This window comes from Bidens hawaiensis, unplaced genomic scaffold, assembly GCF_021521415.1.
Source record: "Bidens hawaiensis isolate Kalapana, Puna unplaced genomic scaffold, B.hawaiensis_p1.1 tig00011228_1, whole genome shotgun sequence".
Classification (NCBI taxonomy): Eukaryota; Viridiplantae; Streptophyta; class Magnoliopsida; order Asterales; family Asteraceae; genus Bidens; species Bidens hawaiensis.
In genome coordinates this window covers 615,406-637,031 of record NW_027491873.1, presented here as the reverse complement: position 1 = coordinate 637,031, position 21,626 = coordinate 615,406, and the positions used below count along the sequence as shown (strand labels likewise).

Sequence of the window (21,626 nt, the reverse complement as noted above, 5' to 3'; positions counted from 1 at the left end):
TGTCGGTTTTGATGGTTTTTAAGTTAAACTTGTGAGTCCAACCGTTAATACTGATTTTTTTGTCGTCCAAAACCAAACTCAACCATTGAAAGTTGAAACCGAATCGTTATTAACGGTCTGGTTCCAGTTTGGTTTCACAGTTTAAACTTTAATAATAAATTTAGTTTAAAATAATTAATAATTTAAATAAATGTACCATCAGTTTTAACTAAAAACCAAAATAATATGATACTTGAGATGATCATAAATAAAAAATGATAATTTTAGCCAAATAAATTGTAAATATTAATGGAAGATCTAGGACGTGAAATAACAATAAAAATTACAAAAGGAATCATATGACAATTAGGTTAATTTACAGTCTTTTCTGGTTTCAAATGGCCGGTTGCCGATATAAATCGCGAACCAACCGTTCACTACGTTTTGAAAATTTTGAAACGACCAAAAACCCGAAAGTAAAAAAGAAAAAGAAAATAGAAGTCAAACCAATGACCGATTTAAACGATTTCAAGGTTTTAACCGAACCATAAACACTTATATTTATACGTGATTAACATGTTCAAACTCCCGCTGCATCGCGCGGGCACCCGTCTAGTCTCATTAAACAAGTAAATTGAAAACGACTAGGATTCAAACTTATGAACATTAAGAGATAACTTTAATATAACAAGAAATTTTCAAAACTCATCATCTAGCTATCCCCCAGACCTCGGGTTAACATCTTTCAACCATGACTTGGATCCAGGCACGGTTCAGCCCCAACTGAATGTTTTTCGCAGGTTCAACTATTTTTGATGTCTAAACAAAATGGTGTGGCCTATTTCAAAATATAGTTGATAATGATATAAAGCCTCCTTTGGCTTGAGACTCGCAATAATAGCTAAAAAGTTTATATTTGTTGAAGTTTATTTTTACCTTTTTTTAATAATACAGTGTGTATAACAATATTTTTAAATATATAAAATTAATTTCCTTATTTTATTTAATCCAAATTGTTAAGTAAACATATTGAACATCTTCAACAAAAAAAAAAAAAAATCAATCGACAAAATAAATAAACCGTTTAATCCTTATACAGTTGTTATTTTATGTTCTACGAAATTAATAGTTACAAGAATAGCTAACAAAATTCTATAGATTAGTTGGAAAAGAAAAAGGTTTTCATATAACATTTTGGCCTTTCATTTTCCAAACTTCCAATGGCAGAACACATATCGATCTTTATTCACTTGATCTGCACTTGGTGCAAGACTGCAAGTTGCCACTAGCACCACCTCACCACCTTTCGATTTGATATAGGATGTTTCAATAGCATAATTGGTAACATAAATAGATGGCAAACACCCAAACGTTTTAATGTATTAAGAAGCTCACTTAAAACTTAATTATAATAATGAAACTCTACATGGTTTATATTGACCTAACCTAAACATGTTTGTATCTAAATAATATTCATAAACAATAGATAATTAATTAAAATAAACCTAACAACTTAAACCGACATGTATTAAAAAGTATTAGGATCCATATAATTTGTGCTTTACTCGCCAAGTTACTTTCCTTGCAATCCAAAGTTTTGATTAGAAATTGCCAACAATGTTATAACTTCCCTAAGCAGTTTTATAAGTTCCTCACCTATCACCAATTGACACCACAATCGGTTTTCTTAATCACATCTCGGCTAATTTGATGGACCCCTAATTAGTGAATAGTGACCCATATTATTAAGTTTAACCTGCCTTAGGTTCATGAGTGCTGTCTTAGCCCTCTCCTATTAAACTATCAATTATTTGACATCAGTCCATTCCATCCGATATTTAAAATTCGTCTCAAAGAAAAACTTTCCCTTTGACTTTAAACAAATCAAGCATCTCGTCTTTCAATAAAACTTTCTTCAAACACCATCATCACACCCAAGTTTCACCAAACGGTCAAATCCTCAAACCTCTTAAGTTTCTTCAACTTCATTAAAATGGATGATCATTGATCATTTGATCACCATCTTACATAACAAACAACATGAGGAATAATAATAATAATAATAATATCATCATCGGCATCATCAAAGACAAACTCACACTTACAAAACTCACTCTCTTATCAAACCCCAACACTTCACACCTCCACACCGCCGTCCTCCGCACCACCATCCACCCCACCACCCACCCACCACCTAACCACCCTATTAACCCTCGGTTGTCACAGCTCACGCGCCACCGCTTCCATCATAATCCACTCCTTAACCAACCGCCTTCACCGCACTCGCAACGCCCACGTGGCAATAAAATGCCTATACACCATCCACCACATCATCAAACGTGGTCCCTTTATATTAAAAGACCAACTCACTATATCCACCAACGGCCGTAACAACCTTAAACTATCCAATTTCAATGACCACTCATCCAACACCATGTGGGTGTTATCAGTATACGTCCGCTGGTACGCTCTATATATCGAAACAGTTATTTTCACTTCGAAAACAATGAAGTTTGTCACGTTACTCGAGAAAGAAAAACAACAGGACATGTTGGCTTTGTTTATGAACTCGAATTTGATTAACGAGTTTGGATTGTTGGTTGGTGTGATCGAAGAAATATGCAAAGTTCCGGATAATTTGTTAGTGGAAAAAGGTAGGTTGATTCATTGTGTTATGGAGTTGTTAGCAAGTGATTATTTAATGATAGTGAACGAAATTTTGGTCCGAGTTATTGAGTTTAAAGAACGGGTTGAGTTGCTGAGTTACAATGACTCGGTTGAGTTGACTTCTGGTTTGGATAGGTTAATATTTTGTAAAGAGAAATTGTTACAGTTGTTCTCGGTTAAGAAGATATCGGTTGAGACTCTTTGGGAAATGATTGAAGAGTTGAATAATAAAATTGGGATGGACCGGATGGTTAAGTTTTGAGTCGACTCAGTTTTGTTACCGAGTTGTAAGAACAAGTGACTCAGTGAATTTAAATTGTTATGTGGATGAATGAGATTCTAGAGACTGCACTAGTTTGATGTTTGATTGTTTGATTTTTTGCGGATGTTGTTTTTGGCTGACGTGGCTAAAGGGTGTACAGATCCACGTGGCAATAGTCTTGCAAGTGTCAATCTGGTGAAAGATTTGTTTATTTTCTTCCTTTAGTTTTTTTTTTGAATTTGCTAGTGAAATTAATTATGTAAAACAGAATTATTTCGAATTAATAATGTCTTCGTAATTAGGAGTTAGGACCAATTCAAATATTGCCTCTCTTAAGAAGTTATATAAAATTATTGTAAAACAAGCCTAATAACCAAAGAAGATGAGAAAGAGATGTAGGATGAAAGATGGAGATTTCATTAATTAGGTGTGTTTAATACAATGAGATACAATAGAATATTATATAGGGATGGGAAAACTTGGAGAAGAAGCCAAATCTATTTTAGGTGTTGATAACCATAATAACTATTATTCATAATACTCCCCCTTGGTTATCAACTTCATACGCTTTGGGATGCTGCCTCATTAAAAACCTTGCTAGGAAAACCCATTGGGACAAAACCATAGCTAAGGGAAAAAGAGTGCAGCGTGTATTGTCTCCCCCTGATTTATATATCATTTAAAATAGTAAGTAAAAATCTTATGTGAAAGCTTCGTAACTTTGTACTCAATAATTTGCGTCTTGGTCCCATGACATACGAATCTTGAAGTTGAACAATATTGCATGATCTTCACGTGAAAACTTCTATCACCTCATCCGTAAACATATACGATTGTATTCATGACCCTGTTGTGTTTCTCTGTATCTACAAGACTAACCAAACTTGTTTTGGTGGATTAGTAACATATAAACTCGTATATTTCACACCTGTAATATATGTATTAACTCATTATGATGTCTCCTAGCAGGACACATGTCGATAAATATACATAAAGAAAATAATAATAATAAATAATAATAATAATAATAATAATAATAATAATAATAATAATAATATATAGCTAAGAGTACGACATAATGCACATATGCATTTAATTATGGTATTTCCGAACCAATAATATTCATAGTCAGATAGACAATGATATAGAGTCATTGCTAGACATCCTTTAACATGCTAAAACGATTAAATTTGTGCATGGTAAAATGTCTCAACATTTTCTAGATGCACTTTGATGGATTTATAAACATACAATTACACATATACTCAAACTTTAAGTCGAACAATCACACCGTGTCAAGGTCTTTTAAAAAGAATTTTCTCTTTAAAAGCTCATAAGTTTCTCTCGGTGATGTCTACATCATCATTGTAGATTTACAATTACAATGACCTTATAAGAGTGAAATTTTGATAAAAGTATTGCTAATTTTATCCAACTTATCTCTCTATTTATCAAAATATCTCTTGATTTGTGCCAAGCTTAATTCAAATAATTTAGTTCATACGTAATAAGCATAAATCCATGCATTTACCAATCTATCATGGGCTTCTTTTCAACTTGACAAATTTTGCATACGCATTCACTTTTCCAGAATTTTTGTTGCATAAACTTGCTCATTAACACTTCATTTTGTATCATATATCAAAAATCCATATTGTATAATTCATTTGTTTATTGAGATAGTATACTCATCATGTACATTCTCTTTTATGTGTATGCTTATTGATGCACATAATCAATTAATCTTTCAAGTGTTCAATCACCTTAGGAAACTCTTCAGGAGTTCCATTTATGTTCTACATATTCAATAATCGTAAAGTATTCAAATATGACTCTATACACATCAATCATTATGTTCTCGAGAACTTACTTTACATGATTTGATAATTCAAATCCTTCATAGATTTTCTTGTAAACTCTCAGTATCAACTGAATAACAATATTTATTGGATACATATCAATTCTCTCTTTATACCACCAATTGTTTAGTTATCGGAAAGTCATTGCTTCCACTATTGGAGAATGTGTCTCCTCATAATTAATCATGGGTCTTTGCAAAAATTCTTGTACCATCAATTTTTTACCTTATATCACTTGATGAATTTTCTTAACTCATATACAATACTCGTTTGTATCTAACGTACATCTAACACATTTTACAACTTTAGTTGTACAGACTGCTGGTCCAACAAACTTTTCGTTATTTAGATAATTCAACTCTGCCTTGTTTGCGTCTTTCCACTTTGGCCAATAATTTTTCATAGGCAGATTTATAATCTTGATCCTCATCATCATCATTTATATAAAAGTATAGCGACGTCGACTTTATTTCGATTCCATATATCTGTGTAGGCATGATACAATATAATTTATTGAGAGCTCTTTGTTTTCAGGTACCTAAGGTTCTTCAAGAACCATCATGTCTAATCTCTTTCAAGAGACTTTTTTATTGTACCTCGACTTGACCATCTTAATTATTTGCTCCAATTTTCGAGAAAATTTTACCTTTGGAATCGATTGGTCTACCATGTTACACGCGTGTATTAGACTCATTATCAATATGCGTTTGTCCTTCTTAGACAACTTTAATTGGAGCATTAGCAGTTGGTATATGTGTCTTAGATAGACACTATATTTTGGTCAGTGAATTATCTGGTAATTGATTCGTTAAGTTGTATACATGAATTATCCTTTGAATTTTCAGTTTATATAACTTAGTTTGAGGATCAATGATAATTCATTCCAACTAAATTCATTTTCCAACTGACTTATATCTCCCCCTGATGTTGGGAACATCGATTCACTAAAGTGAAGACCAATGAGCCATAAACAAATATCTCATTAATGGCTCTAAGTATTTAATCATATATACTATTTAATACCGACATAAATTCTCAACTTTCTTTGTGGCCTCATCGTTGTGTCCTGTGGTGGATTAATTTCAATATATAACACATACGAAATATTAGATGAGAAATATTTGGTTAATGACAAAAAACCAATTGCAATGGGGAGGAAGTATCATAACTTGTTGGCTTGATGTGAATTAGTTTAAAGACATGTAAAATCATATGTACTCAAATACAAACATGAACATTTGTTCTTGTGATAATTGCCTTTGCAACCAATTACAGACATTGAGTAATCGTCTTTAACAAAACAATTTATGTATGAACATAATATGTTATGAAGTTCAACACTTATTCCTATGATCATTATTAACTTGGGAATCAAATTCATTATTATAACCGAATGTAATTATACCAATATGGAATAATATGCTTGCTATCTTATTAGCTAAGTCATAGATCATGCAAACATGAAGTTGCGATCTTGATAACCATTTAGACGATGCATCGATTTTGAAAACACTAAATGGTATCATGTGAGCATATGTGTATCCTTTTCTTAATTCCATAATAAATTTAGGGATTTACACCCTTTCTCAGTTGGTAAATAAACAATTCCTCTTGAGAGCAATATTACATGTATAAATTAGGAATAAGCTTTTGGTTTTTCAATAAATTTCACATCATTGACTCGGTGTGGTCTTACCGGTCATGCCATTAGATAATTATGATCCATAGAACATTGTATTATCGCTTCAAGCGATCATGTGATTTCACATTTGTATTTCCAGATTTTGTTCTCATATATGATCAATCTCTTTGCCACATGTGGTGGTCGATCTCATTATTAGTATAATCATTGATACAAATTTCTCAATTATATCAATGATTGCATTGATCAATACATCGTCACATGCACTTCGTGGAATGGTATAAAACCAAACCAAACCATTTACATGGTTTATTCATTTTCTCCAACATGGATACTAAATCACTTCAGACGTTTCATACGTTTTAATGATATGCTACTTCAGGAGCATATTTGAGGTTTGATAAATGAAAAATGGTCAATCCATGTTTTTTCTCATAATTAATCTTCTCTTTATATAACAAATATTGAGAATATAATTACATGAATGAATCATGTAAAATTTATCATGCTAATATTTTATAACATTCAATAATAAGATCTAGGGAGAATGACATTTTATGTGTCATATCTAAGCATATTTTTATTTTTCCGTGAAATTGATAATAAACCATAACTTGGTGTAGTTCTATTCAATACTATCTAATAGATAACACACGATACTAAATAGTACACATGTCATTATAAAACAAATTAATAGACTTTAAGTTATCTTTTATATTATTTACATTTAACAAGGAATTCATAGACATATGCAAGTGATACAAATATTTATTTGCTTATGAATTTTAAAATACACAAGTTCAAATCCATGAAAATAATTTAAAAGTGTGATCAAAGATAACGAACACTATCACAGTTGTTATGCAGATTATTGGATAAGACTAATATATAAGATACCATGAATTCATACATCTAAAATAATAAATTACACTTATATTAGCATATGTAGTCAAATCCCATATTCAACATATAGTTATGATTTTTCTTTAAGTAAAAGTGACTTTCGATTTTATTTATATTTTTAGATAAACAAAATGCTTGAAATTTTCTTTTCAAAAAAAGATAAACAAAATTCTTAGAGCTTTAAAATTAAAAAGGACATAAGTACTACAATCAACCAAGTAAAATGAAACTGAAGACATCGATATTGTCATGCAACTTGTAAATTACTCAATTTTTAAGCGCTAAATGTTTATATAGTATCGATATTTTTTTTAAAAATATATTTATGATTTTTTTCAATGAAAAAATGATAATTAACTCCGTTGGTTAAGTTTTTTTTTCTAAATTTCATATTGATGCTTTAAGATTTTTGATTGAAAGAAGGAAAAAAGTCAATTGATGTAAAACTTATATCGAAACGATTCAATTTTGTTGAAGGGTGTTTATAAATTGTCTTCCAACTACAATGAATTTGGCTACAAGGGGTGTTGAGGTGCCATCTATTCTATGTCCCTTGTGTAAGGATGGGTTGGAAATGAGTTTCATTTATTTGGAGAGTGTAACTCCATGAAAAAGATCTGTGTTGATTAAAGGTCGGTTAGAATTGAATCTCTTGGATTTGAGATTCCCCTTAGATCTTATGGTTTTACTTGGTATTTTGGTGTTAAGTTTGGCCAAGAAAAAGATGGTGGGAGTTATTATGATTGTAGCATGGTAGGCTATTTGAAACTTCGGTAAAACACAGTTTTCTCAAAGACTCATTTAAAGATAGGAATGCCATTTGATAAAGTTGTTTATTTTCGTTTTATTGTTACTAGAGTATAAAATATAAGTGCAAGTTATATTTGATAGAGTGGTTAAAAATCTATTTTAATCACTTAATATTCTTATTATTTACCCGTTTAATATGTTGTTAGTTGGTGCTATTAATGCAAACCCATCATAAAAAAAACATAGAATAAATTAATAGTTTACTATAGCTTTAGTTATAAGTTTAAATTTTTATAAGAGAGATTTATTATTTGTGTCCATGTGTTAACTGGGCAGGGCACTTGCATATCCAATTTTTAAATTGGGTGATTAATATCCTCGTGTTTTTCCAGTGGGTTTATTCATGCCTTTCTATCAATTGACTAGCTGGCGGCAAGGGCTAAAGAGTAATTTTGCTTCAAATATCCCCAATTAGATAATAATAATAATAATAATAATAATAATAATAATAATAATAATCTCCCCGTTAGGGTTCATATCAAAACTCATCTTTTTCCACAATCAACAACTCAAATGTATCTTGATTCACTTGTTCAGAGATCAAACACAACAACAATCTTCCAACTAAATGCACAAATTACACTTTTAGTTAACTCTTTTTTCTCATTCCTAATTTTCATTCAATCTTCAAACCCTAAGTAGTTTCGGCAACCGGAATTAGGTTTAGAGGCGTGTCTGCCATATATCCAAACACATGGTTGAATAAACCAAGTTTCTTCGTCGCAACCGACCATGGATTGAAGTGGGGTTTTCCTATTGTTGTGTGCATCGGATTTCTCCATGTCCGAATTGGATTTCAAAGTGAATCTGATTTTACCTTATGCGTATCGAATTTAAAATCGAATTAGGCTTTTGATGAAGAACAGTAGTATGTTCTTATGTGTACAAGCTGCTAATTTCCTCTACACTCATTATCATCAAATTCAATATCGATCCTTGACAAGATGCGGCGAGTTTTATGAGTAATTTGATGATGACAACTTCGATTAGGTGATTGGACATGCATCGTGCCCCGCCCATATAACACAGAGGCGTATATCATAATTTTCTCTTTTGTGAAGAATTTAATCAGAAAACAAATAAAAAGCATTGAAAGAGAAAAGGAGAGCTAAATACAACAAAAAGATCAATACCATATGATGGGTAAGGTTAAAATACAAAGTACAACAAAAATGAGAACGGTAAGAATGAATTTAATCAATTGATCTTAAATTTGGATCGTGGAGATTAATTTAAGAATAAAAATCTATATGAATGGCATGAAGGTAATAACTCACTTATGATAACTTTTTCACTCGACACGCAATGCGCATGTCAATTCCTTCATCATTTTAAAACGTCTATAAATTTTTATACGACATTTTTTAGAATTTTTTTACCATAATAACAAGCGTTTTTCTATCTTTAATATGAATATCATATTATTATATAAAAAAAAGATAGTTGGTTTTTAGATATTGTGTTATTTGGTTGTCCATTGTGTTTTTTAATTGAGTTATTTTATGCATTGTGTTATAGATTTTGGTTATTGTGTTTTTTAGTTGTTGTTACTCGTATTAAATATAAAAAATAAAACAAAGATTACATCATTGTGTTTTTTTGTTCAACATATGCATTTTTACTTATCATTGTGTTTTAGTAATTGTGCTCAACATTCACTTAAGTTGAGAAAAATGTATTATGTTAATTGTGTATTACGTTCAAGTCATTGTGTAATATGTAGATTTCATTGTGTTTTACGTTTCAGGTCATTGTGTTATATGTATTTACTATTGTGTCTTACGTTTCAGGTCATTGTGTTATATGTATTCGTTATTGTGTTTTACGTTTTATGTTATTGTGTAATATGTATTCATCATTGTGTTTTATTATTGAAATAATTTGTTGGTATTCTTCATTATATTTACATATTATTACATAACAGTGTTATTAGTATTTAAAAAAATACAATGATTAGTTGAAATACACAATGGCAAAAAATACATTGACAAACAAAAAGACACAACAGTAAGCAAAAAGACACAATGACGCAAAAAAAAATTTATTTTTATATAACAAAATCATACTCATATTAAGATAAAAATAAGCTTGTTATTATGGTGAATTTTATTTTAAAAAAATCATATGAAAAAGTTATAGACGTTTAAAATTAATAGGGGAATTAACATGTGACTTGCATGTGGAGAGAGAAAATATGTATTATTACTTTTATACCATTTTTCATTTGATACCTAATTAACACATGTCAATTAATTATGCATTATTACACTTCTTATTTTTATTGGCCTTTATAGAATATAAGTAACCCTTGTTTGATATCTCAAATAAATGGTGACATACCACATAAATAAAATAAAACTAATTAATGTAGTTTAATAATAAAAATTCAGTTTAAGAAATTAGAATTTGAATCAAACAAAACTATACTAGTGAATTTTCTTATCAAATTCTGAATTAATTTTCAAATTGAGATCGAAATTACAATCTTTGAACGCATTTGACCCAAATATCTGAATTCAATTCATACATAATTTCTATATTTTAATAAATAAATATGTCAATTTTTAATTGTTAGATGCGTATATACTATTAGTTTATGTTTTGTTTATATTCTCTCTCATAATTCAGTTTACTCAAATCACGAATGAGAACGGAAAACCGTATTCGATTTTTTGAGTTCGATTATATTTTCTGAATTTAGATGAAATTTGGTTCCACTTTAAATTCATTAGGCAAAAAAATTGAATAGTCTCATTCGAATGCCAATTGAATAGCTCATACGTGACAAACTACCAGTTAAATGAGGTTTTAATTAATCAAAGCCCAATTCATAGTCTAATTAAGCATATATATTTCTAGGTTTTTAGACAAAATTACAAATTTTGTCCTTTAAACAAAGTCAATTTATAGATCATGTCTTTTTTTAGTTTCTTTACAGGCGTTGTTTTTTAAACATTTTTTTCATACACGTTATGTTCATTACGCTAACTGAGTTAGAAAAACTCAGTTAATATCAGGGCTTTTTGGTCTTTTCGTCTATTCCTGCAAAAATATCTCTCTCTCCCTCTCTCTCTCTTCCGTTCATACACCATCACCATCGTCGTTTATCTAGCGAGCCTCCACGGCCACCGAAACCCACCACTAGGGCTGGCCTATCCACCGCTTTCTCTCTCTCCGAACTACCACCTCCACAACCCTCTTCATTGTCACATTAATTTAAACAGAAGGAGCCACTTTAAATCGAAGCCCAATCATCGTCTTCAAGCCCAATTGAAACCCTAATTGAAGCCCGTTCACCGTATTCCGGCCAAATCCAATCTCGTTCATCATATCCCGGCCAAATCGGAAGCCTATCCCCGTCATCAACATCGGAACCCCACCTCCCCGTCATTAACGCCGGAACTCCACCTCATCAGAAATCTGTAATCGGCAAATCACATATTTGGCAGGATCTAGACGACGGAGGCCGGAAGAGGAAGGAGACGACAGTGAGTCCGGTGTGTGCTTTGATATGACAGTAACTGTAGATTCTTGATCGAATTCTTCGAGTGAGATTGTGACATCAGTGGAAGGGAGTTCGTGGTGTGCGTCGGTGAAATTAGCATATGAGGATATGGTGTCGCAGAGATGGCGGTTAGAGGTTGGATGGTGGTGGTGTTGGGGTGGGGTGGTGGTGGTGGTGGTGATGGGTTGGTGATGATATCTGAACAGGAGAAGAGAGAGAAATTTGAGATAAAGAGAGATAATTTTTTCATTTATATATAGATGAAAAGACCAAAAAGCTCTCATATTTAACTGAGCTTTTTTAACCCAGTTAGTGTAAATGACATAACGTGTAGGAAAAAATGTTTAAAGGACGTCGCCTGTAAAGAAACTAAAAAAAGGACACGATCTATAAATTGACTTTGTTTAAAGGCAAAATTTGTAATTCTGTCAAGTTTTTAAGACAATTAAATTGTTTTATCTATACATGAAATTGTGAGTAAAAGAAAATTAAATTACCCTTACTAAATTGAAGAGTAACTTAAAGATAGTGATACTGAACTCCATCGATGATTGTGGAACAGGTGAAAAACACAAACTTAGAAATAGTTCGAACAGCTATTATATTGATTATAATAATGTAGTAAAGGAAGTTAAAAGTGTCGTATAAATTAGTAGTAAATTGGTGCATAAAGCTTCTAATGATTGACCAAAAAGGGAAAGGATATAAAGTCAGGTGGTCAATGATTGTACGGTTTTTGTTCCTCTTTGCATATTATATTTGGAAAACTCATTTATCTTTAGAATTTTTAATTTTTAAAGATCATTAGTTCACTCCAAAGACGCGGTTATATCTATCGGCCATTGGGACCTCTCTCCTATTATCGTTTTAACCTTCCAACACTTTGATTCAGTCAGTGAAACATTAAAAACACAAAACCTAGCTAACACATATTTTTGTGAACTTAATTCATATTTGTTACACCCACAATTTTTTGCAAATGTTGTATAGAAAAAAATCGAATTTGCAAATTTGAGATTCTAGATATCTTATTATTTGTACTATGGGTGCGCATGGGTCGGGTAATTGGTCAAAACAATTTTTGCAAATGTTGTATAGAAAAAAATCGAATTTGTAAATTTGAGATTCTAGACATCTTATTATTTGTACTAGGGGTGCCCATGGGTCGGTTTGGGATGGTTTTTTGCCAAATCCATAACCGTAACCGATATAACGGTTAATAGATAACCATAACCATAACCGATCGGTCATGGCGGTTGCGGTTAATCGGTTTTAAAGGTTATAGCAAGTCGGTTATGGGTCGGTTAACCGTGACCAAAATAAACAATCCTTCTATATGATTGCGAACACTGAATAGTCACTAACTATATAGTGGAATTCAAATAAATGTTCTTTTTTTTACTACAATTTATGGAATATACATATCTAATTGACATATGAAATATTTGAAATGACAATTTAGATGGAAATTCAGATGGACAATTATCTAACTATACTATTAAACCAATAGACTTTAAGGCAACTTGGCCTATTTCTATTGGTAGTTTCTTAAATTTTCCATCTATATTTACCACTTCTTTAATTTTCATGTGAATAAAATAAATCAAAATTAAATTAAATAATCTACATTAAATTATCTTTAATGATTAATAATTATAATTATTAATTATGATATTCTATTAATTATATTATTTCTATTATTATGTATTCATTATTCATTATAACATAATTTGACCTAAAAACCCAAATCAGTTATCTCCTCTTTCACGTCTTCATCATCTTCCACCGATCTCAACCTTCAATTCATTAATATGGCCATTTCACCGTCCACCATCGATGAAGCTGTTCACCAACCGAACGTTTAATCTACAGCATATCGGCCTACCCATGACTGTGTTCACAATCCATCAATGTTACCACTGGTCACTTAAATCATCAGGTTTTATTTTTTGTATTTTGATTCAATTGAAACTATATTCTTTTTTTTATTTCATACACAAATTCAGGCTTCCCACCATGTTTAATTTATTTTACTATTGGTTTTTAATTTTAGATTTATGAAATTTGACCGATTGACTAATTAAAAATTTAACCATTGAAGTATAAATTTAGATCCGTAATGAATTTTAGATATCAATTTTAATTATTTTGTATTTATAATATAATTTAACAACATTACATTCAAGTATTTCAAATTTTGAAAATCCCCTAATTAAGATCTCATAATTTTCGTCCATAATTTAAGCTAATTCAAAATCCTTAAGTTTATGTTTTTAATTAATTACATTTATGCCTTCCTTTTTTATTCAACTCTCCAAAAATTCAATCCTTTACTACTTATGTATAAATACTATGACTCTGACACAAGAATTCTTACACTACCACACCATATTTAGCAAAAACGAATTTGTTTGTTTGTAAGGTTTATATTTTTTGTCGTACTTATATAATTCATTTTGTTTTTTAATTTTTTGGTTAAAAGTGTTATTGTTCTTAAATTAATAATTTATTTATTTTTAATTTGTCACCACTAGGAAGATGGAGCCGACAAACATCACAATGTTGAACCAATTTGATGTGCTAAACAGTGACTGTGTCCTCGAGGTGCGTATTCTGAAACTATGGCGTCTCAAAGACAATTCAAAGCCCGGAGAAGATTGGTCGATAGAAATGATTTTGCAAGATGAAATTGTATTGTTACACATTCATTAATTTTACTATATTTTCATACAATTTTGTACTAATGTTAATAATAATGTATCAGGGTAACATAATTCTAGCTTATGTAAGGAAGGGTTGCATCCCCAAGCATGATGTGTGGCTTAGTGAGAATAGGTCGTTGATTGTTATATTAGTGTTCCATTTACGCACACGAATATAAGTTTGGCTAGACGGGAAACTGGGTATAAGCCGACGATGAATTTGGCGACCGGGTTGAAGAAGTTTGTTAAGTGGTATCTTTGGTATTATGGTCATGATCAAGGGAAAACTAAATCTGTACATTCATAGTTTTGATTTGTGTTTTAGTTTTAGGATTGTTTTTATTTTATTTTATTTTATGAAATAAGTAAAAAATCTCATGAGCAAGATTCTTTGCTTGAAATGAAGATGACTCAATACAATATTCTCATTTTGTTTTTCTAATTTACATTTGTAAGTTGTGAACACAAGTTCCCCTTAATTAACATTATACATTTAATTTTATTGTATTTTTATACGGATGATCAACATGATTTAGGTTGTTTTAATATATGTCAAATCTACAGATTTATAGTTTTGATTTGTTTTTTTTTACTTTATTTTAAATTTGATTATAATTTTCTCTTCATCTGCTTTCGTTTGTGATATGGTGTTGATTTTAATTTGAGTTTAATTTTAATTTTAAAAAATAGAGTGTTTGATTTAACTTTGCTTTCGTAATTAGTAATAATGACTTTAGTACAATTCTTGATTATTTTCATATAAAATAGATAGTTAGAAGTAACTAATCGTTTGTTCCACTAAATTACAATATCACGATACAATAATATTTAAAATATGTACTTTCTAAAAATAAGGAATTTTGACTATAATTGAATGGTCAACGTTATTTTAATGAAAGCTTAATTTTCGGCTATATTAAAATGCTCAACTTCTTAATATGTCAATTAAAAAAATAACTTTTAATATTAAACTTACCTATAAGTCTTCTATATAGAATTTATTTTAGTCAAATCGTTCTCATACTGGAATTTGTTTTTAGCCATCCCTTTTCCTTATTGGTTTAATTTGTGGCTACATTTTCTCTTTATTTGTTGTTAATTGTAATATGGATTAGTAATAATGAAGTTGAAATGATTCTTCCAACTGCCTCGTATGCTCTAGCCAAAACACACATGCATTTGGTATATAACGGATATGTATGCATACTTTTTATTATTACAGGTTTTTTAAAGGGTTATGTAATTCATCTTCTTTTTGTCTTTGTATTATTATTATTATTATTATTATTATTATTATTATCTATAATAAGGTTTTGTAGTCAGCACGCAGAGGATTTGTTACACTGAGGATGACATATATGACAAACTGAAAATTTTCGCCTTTTTCAGACACCCATCGCGACTTGACTCAAATTTTCGGGACGAAAATTCTTTCAACATGGGAATGATGTGACACTCATCAATTTCAGGTTAACTCCGTTAATCCGAACTCCGTTAATTCAAACTTAATATCACACGAACTGTAACGCATATCTCATTACATTTAAACTAGGGTTTAGATGACGCATGACAATCACTACACAAGTAGTCTTTCGGAATTTCACCGAAACACACACGAGTCAACTCAAACCATTGGTGAACAAATGATGAATATTATAAACAAGTACTTGATATAATTATGTGTTTCGTTTATATGTATAAATGTGTGTTTGTATGCATGTCATTATATTATGGAGGTGATTGATGTTTTATGCTAGAATTATTCAAAATAGAAGTTAAAGGTGCTAGTTGTAACTTGTCTTTTATTTAATTAATATATAAACAACCTTAACTAAAACCCTAACTCTTTCCCTCTCTCCCTCTCCCTCTTGGTGACGGCAGCCCCCTTCCCTTCTCCTCTCTTGCTCGGCCGATCACCACACACACACATACATATACAAGTTATTATTCAAGCTTGGATTGAAGGGTTAAAGTGCTAGCTAGGTAAATTACATTCTCTAGTCTATTTCATTGAGTTAATTGCATGATTAAGCATAATAAACATAAACCCTAGATGTTAAAACTATTGATTTTTGAAAGATTATGAGTCTAGAGGGTTGATTGCATGGTTAATTGTTCATAGATTGATAGTTTGTTGAGTTTTGATGAAAACTGATGCTGGACAGATTATTGAATTCGTGTTTAGATGACTGTAACTCGATGTTAATTACATGTTTTGAAGTGATTGTTGATTCTATAATATACTAGTTCGAGTCTAGTTTCTGAAAAGTCCGAGTTTGTAATTTTTGGACGTATAAAAGTTAGTTTTTATTATTTTACAAAAATGTTGTGCAATGCTGATTTGGGAGACCTGCTGTTAGGCTGATTTGCGACTAAGATATCTCATAAAAGACAAGACCAAATGGGTTGGTTTCACTTATGGAAGTTAATATTTTGAGTTAGTAATCTAACCCAATTGGTCTTGCATTAATTGGATTTGTCATTTAACGGGAATAACAAATAACATTATGTTGCGCATGATAATGACTGCTGTGTGTTTGTTGTGATGTTTTGATCATTGTGATAAAACCGTATATGATAAAAATATAATAAAAATATTTTTAGAAACCTAACTCACGTGTGCTTCTGTGATGATTTTTGGTGATTTATTTGACATGTTAGGATTTATTAAATAGAGTAATCTTGTCGAGTGAAATCTGCCTGGACAATATAGCTGCTGAATTACTTGAAGTATCATGAAAAGTGCATAACTGATCGATGTTTGCTATGTTTTGACCAAATTGCCCTTGTGAGGGATATTTGCTAGTAATGAACGATGTTAATACTTGACACTTAAGTACTTGTTAACATGTGTAACTTATCACCAATGTGTTTGTCGAGTCGCACTTATTTCACAAACGAAACGCATCTCATGCATAAGTTGTATGTGTCGAGTCTAGGGACTCACTCGTAGTTTAAACACTTAGAAAATCTCATTTTTGTTTTAGAGCACTAGTGAGGATTTTCTGTGACGCACACCTTTCTCAGATCTTTTTGGTTATCTTCGCAAACAGTGAGTTTCACGTCCCCTTTTTACTCTTTTTAAACGCTTTTATTTGGGGGAGATAACATAATCCAACGCTGGAGATTTTGTTTAGTTTTTATATATCACTTGTAACGCTAAGTGGCAAACAAACCAACCAAAGTCCTTCATAACATCGAACCGGTTAATATTTGGATAATAGCGAGTCACTGTTGAGTAGTACTACTGGGTTTGACAAACCCCACCCAACTCTAAACTCGACTGTAGGTCGAGTGGGTGTAATCTTGGCTAACACATTAACATGGTCGTGGTTGACATGGTGGCAAGGCAATTGATAAACAGTCAGCTTCGGTGTCGAACACTTAGTAATACATGCTTGATAGGTTAGCTACCTATTGATATATAATTGACTTAACAATACCTGGTAACGCAAACGCAAACACTTTATTTATATAAACATGTGAACTCACCAACCCTGTGTTGACACTTTTAGTATGTTATTCTCAGGTAGCCGAGGCGGGCGCGCGGTATAGGAACATCCATTCGCTAAACACCATCGCTTGAAAACTTCTTTTAATTTTTATCTTAATAACTTGGGTTTTTAAGTCGTCCCGTGTGGCGCAAACTTTTTGGTTTAAAATTTACGCTTCCGCATTTTATTTAAGACATAATGTCTTGTTGGTTTGAAAACTTTAAACATGGTGTTTGATTATAACTAATGATTCTGATCCTGTTAGTTCACACCCTCCGATGGTAAAACTCCGTTAGTGGATTTTGAGGGTGTGACAACATATTTGAATGTCACACTGGTAATGCTTTCTCTATTAGCATTATGAACTTGTGATAAGATACAACTGTTAAAGAGTTATATATAGATGCTTGCATATACGTAATTTTGAAATAGTGCAATTTATATTATCTCACAAAATGATTTTATCCATCTTTATTTTTGCATTTGTTGGATGAATTGCATATGATGTTTAAGATTTAGTTGGCTTACCAACTGAAGGCGTAGAAATAACATGCTTTCAAATGATATTTTTTCGTGATTACAATCTTCTTCAAATGAATATCCATTGCTTTACTTAATAATATATTCCAAAATGATATACACTTTAAAATATATTATTTTAATAATTATATTTTTTTTCTAAGCATGATGGTTCTCATTGTATGATATGCACACCATCTGTTTCACTTTTATTTATGGCTGCCAAGGTTACTCTTATCTGTTTGCGTATGGATTTTTTTATTTATTGTTAGTTTTAAATAATATAATTTTTTTTATTTGATTATATTCACAAGATGGCAATGATCAACTGCGAATTGCTTATAATGTAAGTGTTACCTTTTTTTGCTGCATTACATTAATTGTTATTACGTTCACTAAATTTTGTGGTTTAAGTTATGTTTAAAAAGTCAAATTAATATCAAAGCTAACTTATCATTGATATATACATATATGCAATGATATGCATGTATGTATATACGTACTAATTACATAAGCTGCAAAAATATGATGTCAAAAAACTACCTTTGGTAAGAATTTTCTAACGAAAATTTTCAAAAGCATGGTAATCGTTGTTGCACGACATATGTATATAAATATTAATTGGTGACTGTTAACCAAACATGTATTAACCCGGTTAAACCCTATCATTTCCCCTTCAAAACCGGTTTCAACCCTAACCTGTTGGGGAAAAAACCGAGTTTGACTTTTTTTTACTTAACCGAAATGGTTTCAACCTGACTTGTTTTGGTCCCAGAACTCGACTTAAGCACCAAAATAGACCAAATAGGTTCAATGTCACATACAACTTATATTGAATCTTCGAAACTGTCCGATTAATACTTTTTTATATTTTCATAGACATGTCTTTTTTACTCTAATATCGTCTTTGGTTATTAAAGCACCAGTTGAATGACCTAACCCAGAACGAAGCTAAGTTAGGAGCATGAGGTAAAATAATATTTGAACGTGTTTAAAGCACCACTTGAATGATCACTATGAATTTGTTGGTTAGAGTTGACTAGAAATATATTTTTAAACAAATTGACTTTTTTTTATTGTCAGGGTATACTTTTGGCCACTCTTGACTTTTTAGAGTTACTAATAGAGACCCATATTGGTCAAACGCTTCTTATATGGTACACATTTCCTATTGAAATTCAATGATGTCTTTGCCTTAATGGAGGCCGTGAAAGATCATGGTTTGTTATTTCTAGTTGTTAAAAAGGGTAAAATGGTCAATCAGTTTGTTTGGACTTTTGGTGAACTTTTAAAGTTCGGAAGTAATTTAGTAGTTTATGAGCTTTATATTTTCAAGTTTTAAATTATGTTTATAAACATTGTAGTATGTAGTCTATTAATTCTATATTTTGTAAGTTTATGTTTTTTAAGTATTTTCTTTTCATATGAATATTAAGTTTAATTAAATATAATCTTGTCGTTAAATAAAACATATTAAAAAATTTCTTGTCGTTTGAAATTATATGTCCACGGGTCAATAACCTAGTGAAACATTGAAATGAATATGATAACCAATATTACCAATATTATTGGCCTAAATCCTAGTTGGTGTGGATAATTTTTAATATGTAACGGCAATAAGTGTAAAATATTCTATTCATGCACTAATTCTAATTTACAAACCCTTATTTCTCGAGTACTAGTTACATAAATGGGCCGGTTCGGCTATGGTGGATTTGGAATTAACATTAACCAAAACCGACCCACATATGGCGGTTTTCAAAAATTCATTAAACCGACCCACTGGTTATATCCGTTATCGGTTAAAATCGGTTCGGTTATGTCGATTATGGTTTGTAATGCACATTTTTTCATGAGTTCAGAATTTGTAGGGTCGAAATAAGAAACTTAAATAAACCGTCTGGCAAGACAACCTTTTAATAATAAGATTTTGTGAAAAATATAGACGGGTACCTCAATCTTTTCAAAAATATGATCTCCTTAGTTCAAAGTTATCAGGTAAGTGTCTTGAAAGACGAAATTAAATGACACATTTTTTCATGTATTTAAAATTTGTAGCGGTTAGATAAGAAACTTAAATAATCCGTCTGGCATGAAAGCTTTGGAAAATAAATTTTAGTTCAAAAATATGGACGGGTCCCTCAACATTTATAAATCTATGGTCTTTTTGGTACAAATTCACCCTAAATGCGTCTTGAAAGACTGAATATGAAGGAACAATTTCCCATGTTTTTGGAAGTTGTGGAGATTCGTTATGAAACATTAAAAGACCGTCGGAAAAGACTGTATTACTAGAAGAACTTTTAATAGGAAATATGGACTAGTCCCCCAATATTTTAAAAAACCCGTCGGATTTTGACACTTGTCAAAATTTTATTGGCTAAAGGATTTTTCCAGATCTCGTCTCCTCAGTCCAAATTTGATGGGCTATTTTGAGAATATGTTGAAATTTAGGTCTATTTTTCACTTTCTTTCTCTTAAAATGGTCATTTTGGGAATTTTCCTATATTTTATCTTCTTGTTACCTATAATTTTGTTTATCATTTTTCAAATAATGAATTTTTTTATTTTTATTAGTTGACAAATTTCGTGTAATACACGAGTTCAAAAGCTAGTTTATTATATATTAGCTGATTCATTGTATGAAACAAGAGACCTTGGGAGGGGGAGTTAGAACCGCCCACTAATCCTAGAGGGTACAATACTTTGAAGGCGGCTAGAGTCCGTTGTAAGTTTAATTACTTGCTTGCTTAATGTTAATAATATAATTAATTAGTGGGGATGTCATTCTTAAGAAGACAAGAGGATGAGTGAAGAAACACTAAGTGACCCGGTACAGATTATAGATAATCTGGGGGTTAAGTAATGTTTCCCACGAATGAGGTCTAGCTGAGAAGGCTGTTCTTCAGGAGACCTGCAAAACAAACACCGTAAGCTCGTCACTGAGAAGGGGGGGGTTCCTCCTTGTGACCACCCTCCGGCGTGAGAATCAGACTAGGTTGCTCTGAATATAAGTGTATATTAAGAGATTGCTAGATAACTGGATAGCAGATGATCTTACCATTCCAAGATGTTGGAGTATTTATAGCCGAAGGTAGGTTTTCTAGAAGGTACAGCCGGCTGAATAGTATTCCTGTTCAACCAACAGTGGACTATGCACAGGCCATACTGGTTGGTGGGTAGGTTACGGCCAACAGTAACAAAGTCGGCTGCACTATTCCACTAACTGTAGATTATGCACGTCCTACTTACTGTGGATTGTACGCAGGCCATGCTGGTTGGTG

The 21,626-nt window shown here is 31.3% G+C and overlaps 1 pseudogene; it reads left to right on the top strand.

The window, feature by feature from the left end:
* The first annotated feature begins 1,763 nt into the window (after positions 1-1,763).
* On the top strand, positions 1,764-3,012 carry LOC143537541 (putative clathrin assembly protein At4g40080 pseudogene; annotated as a pseudogene).
* Positions 3,013-21,626: the final 18,614 nt, after the last annotated feature.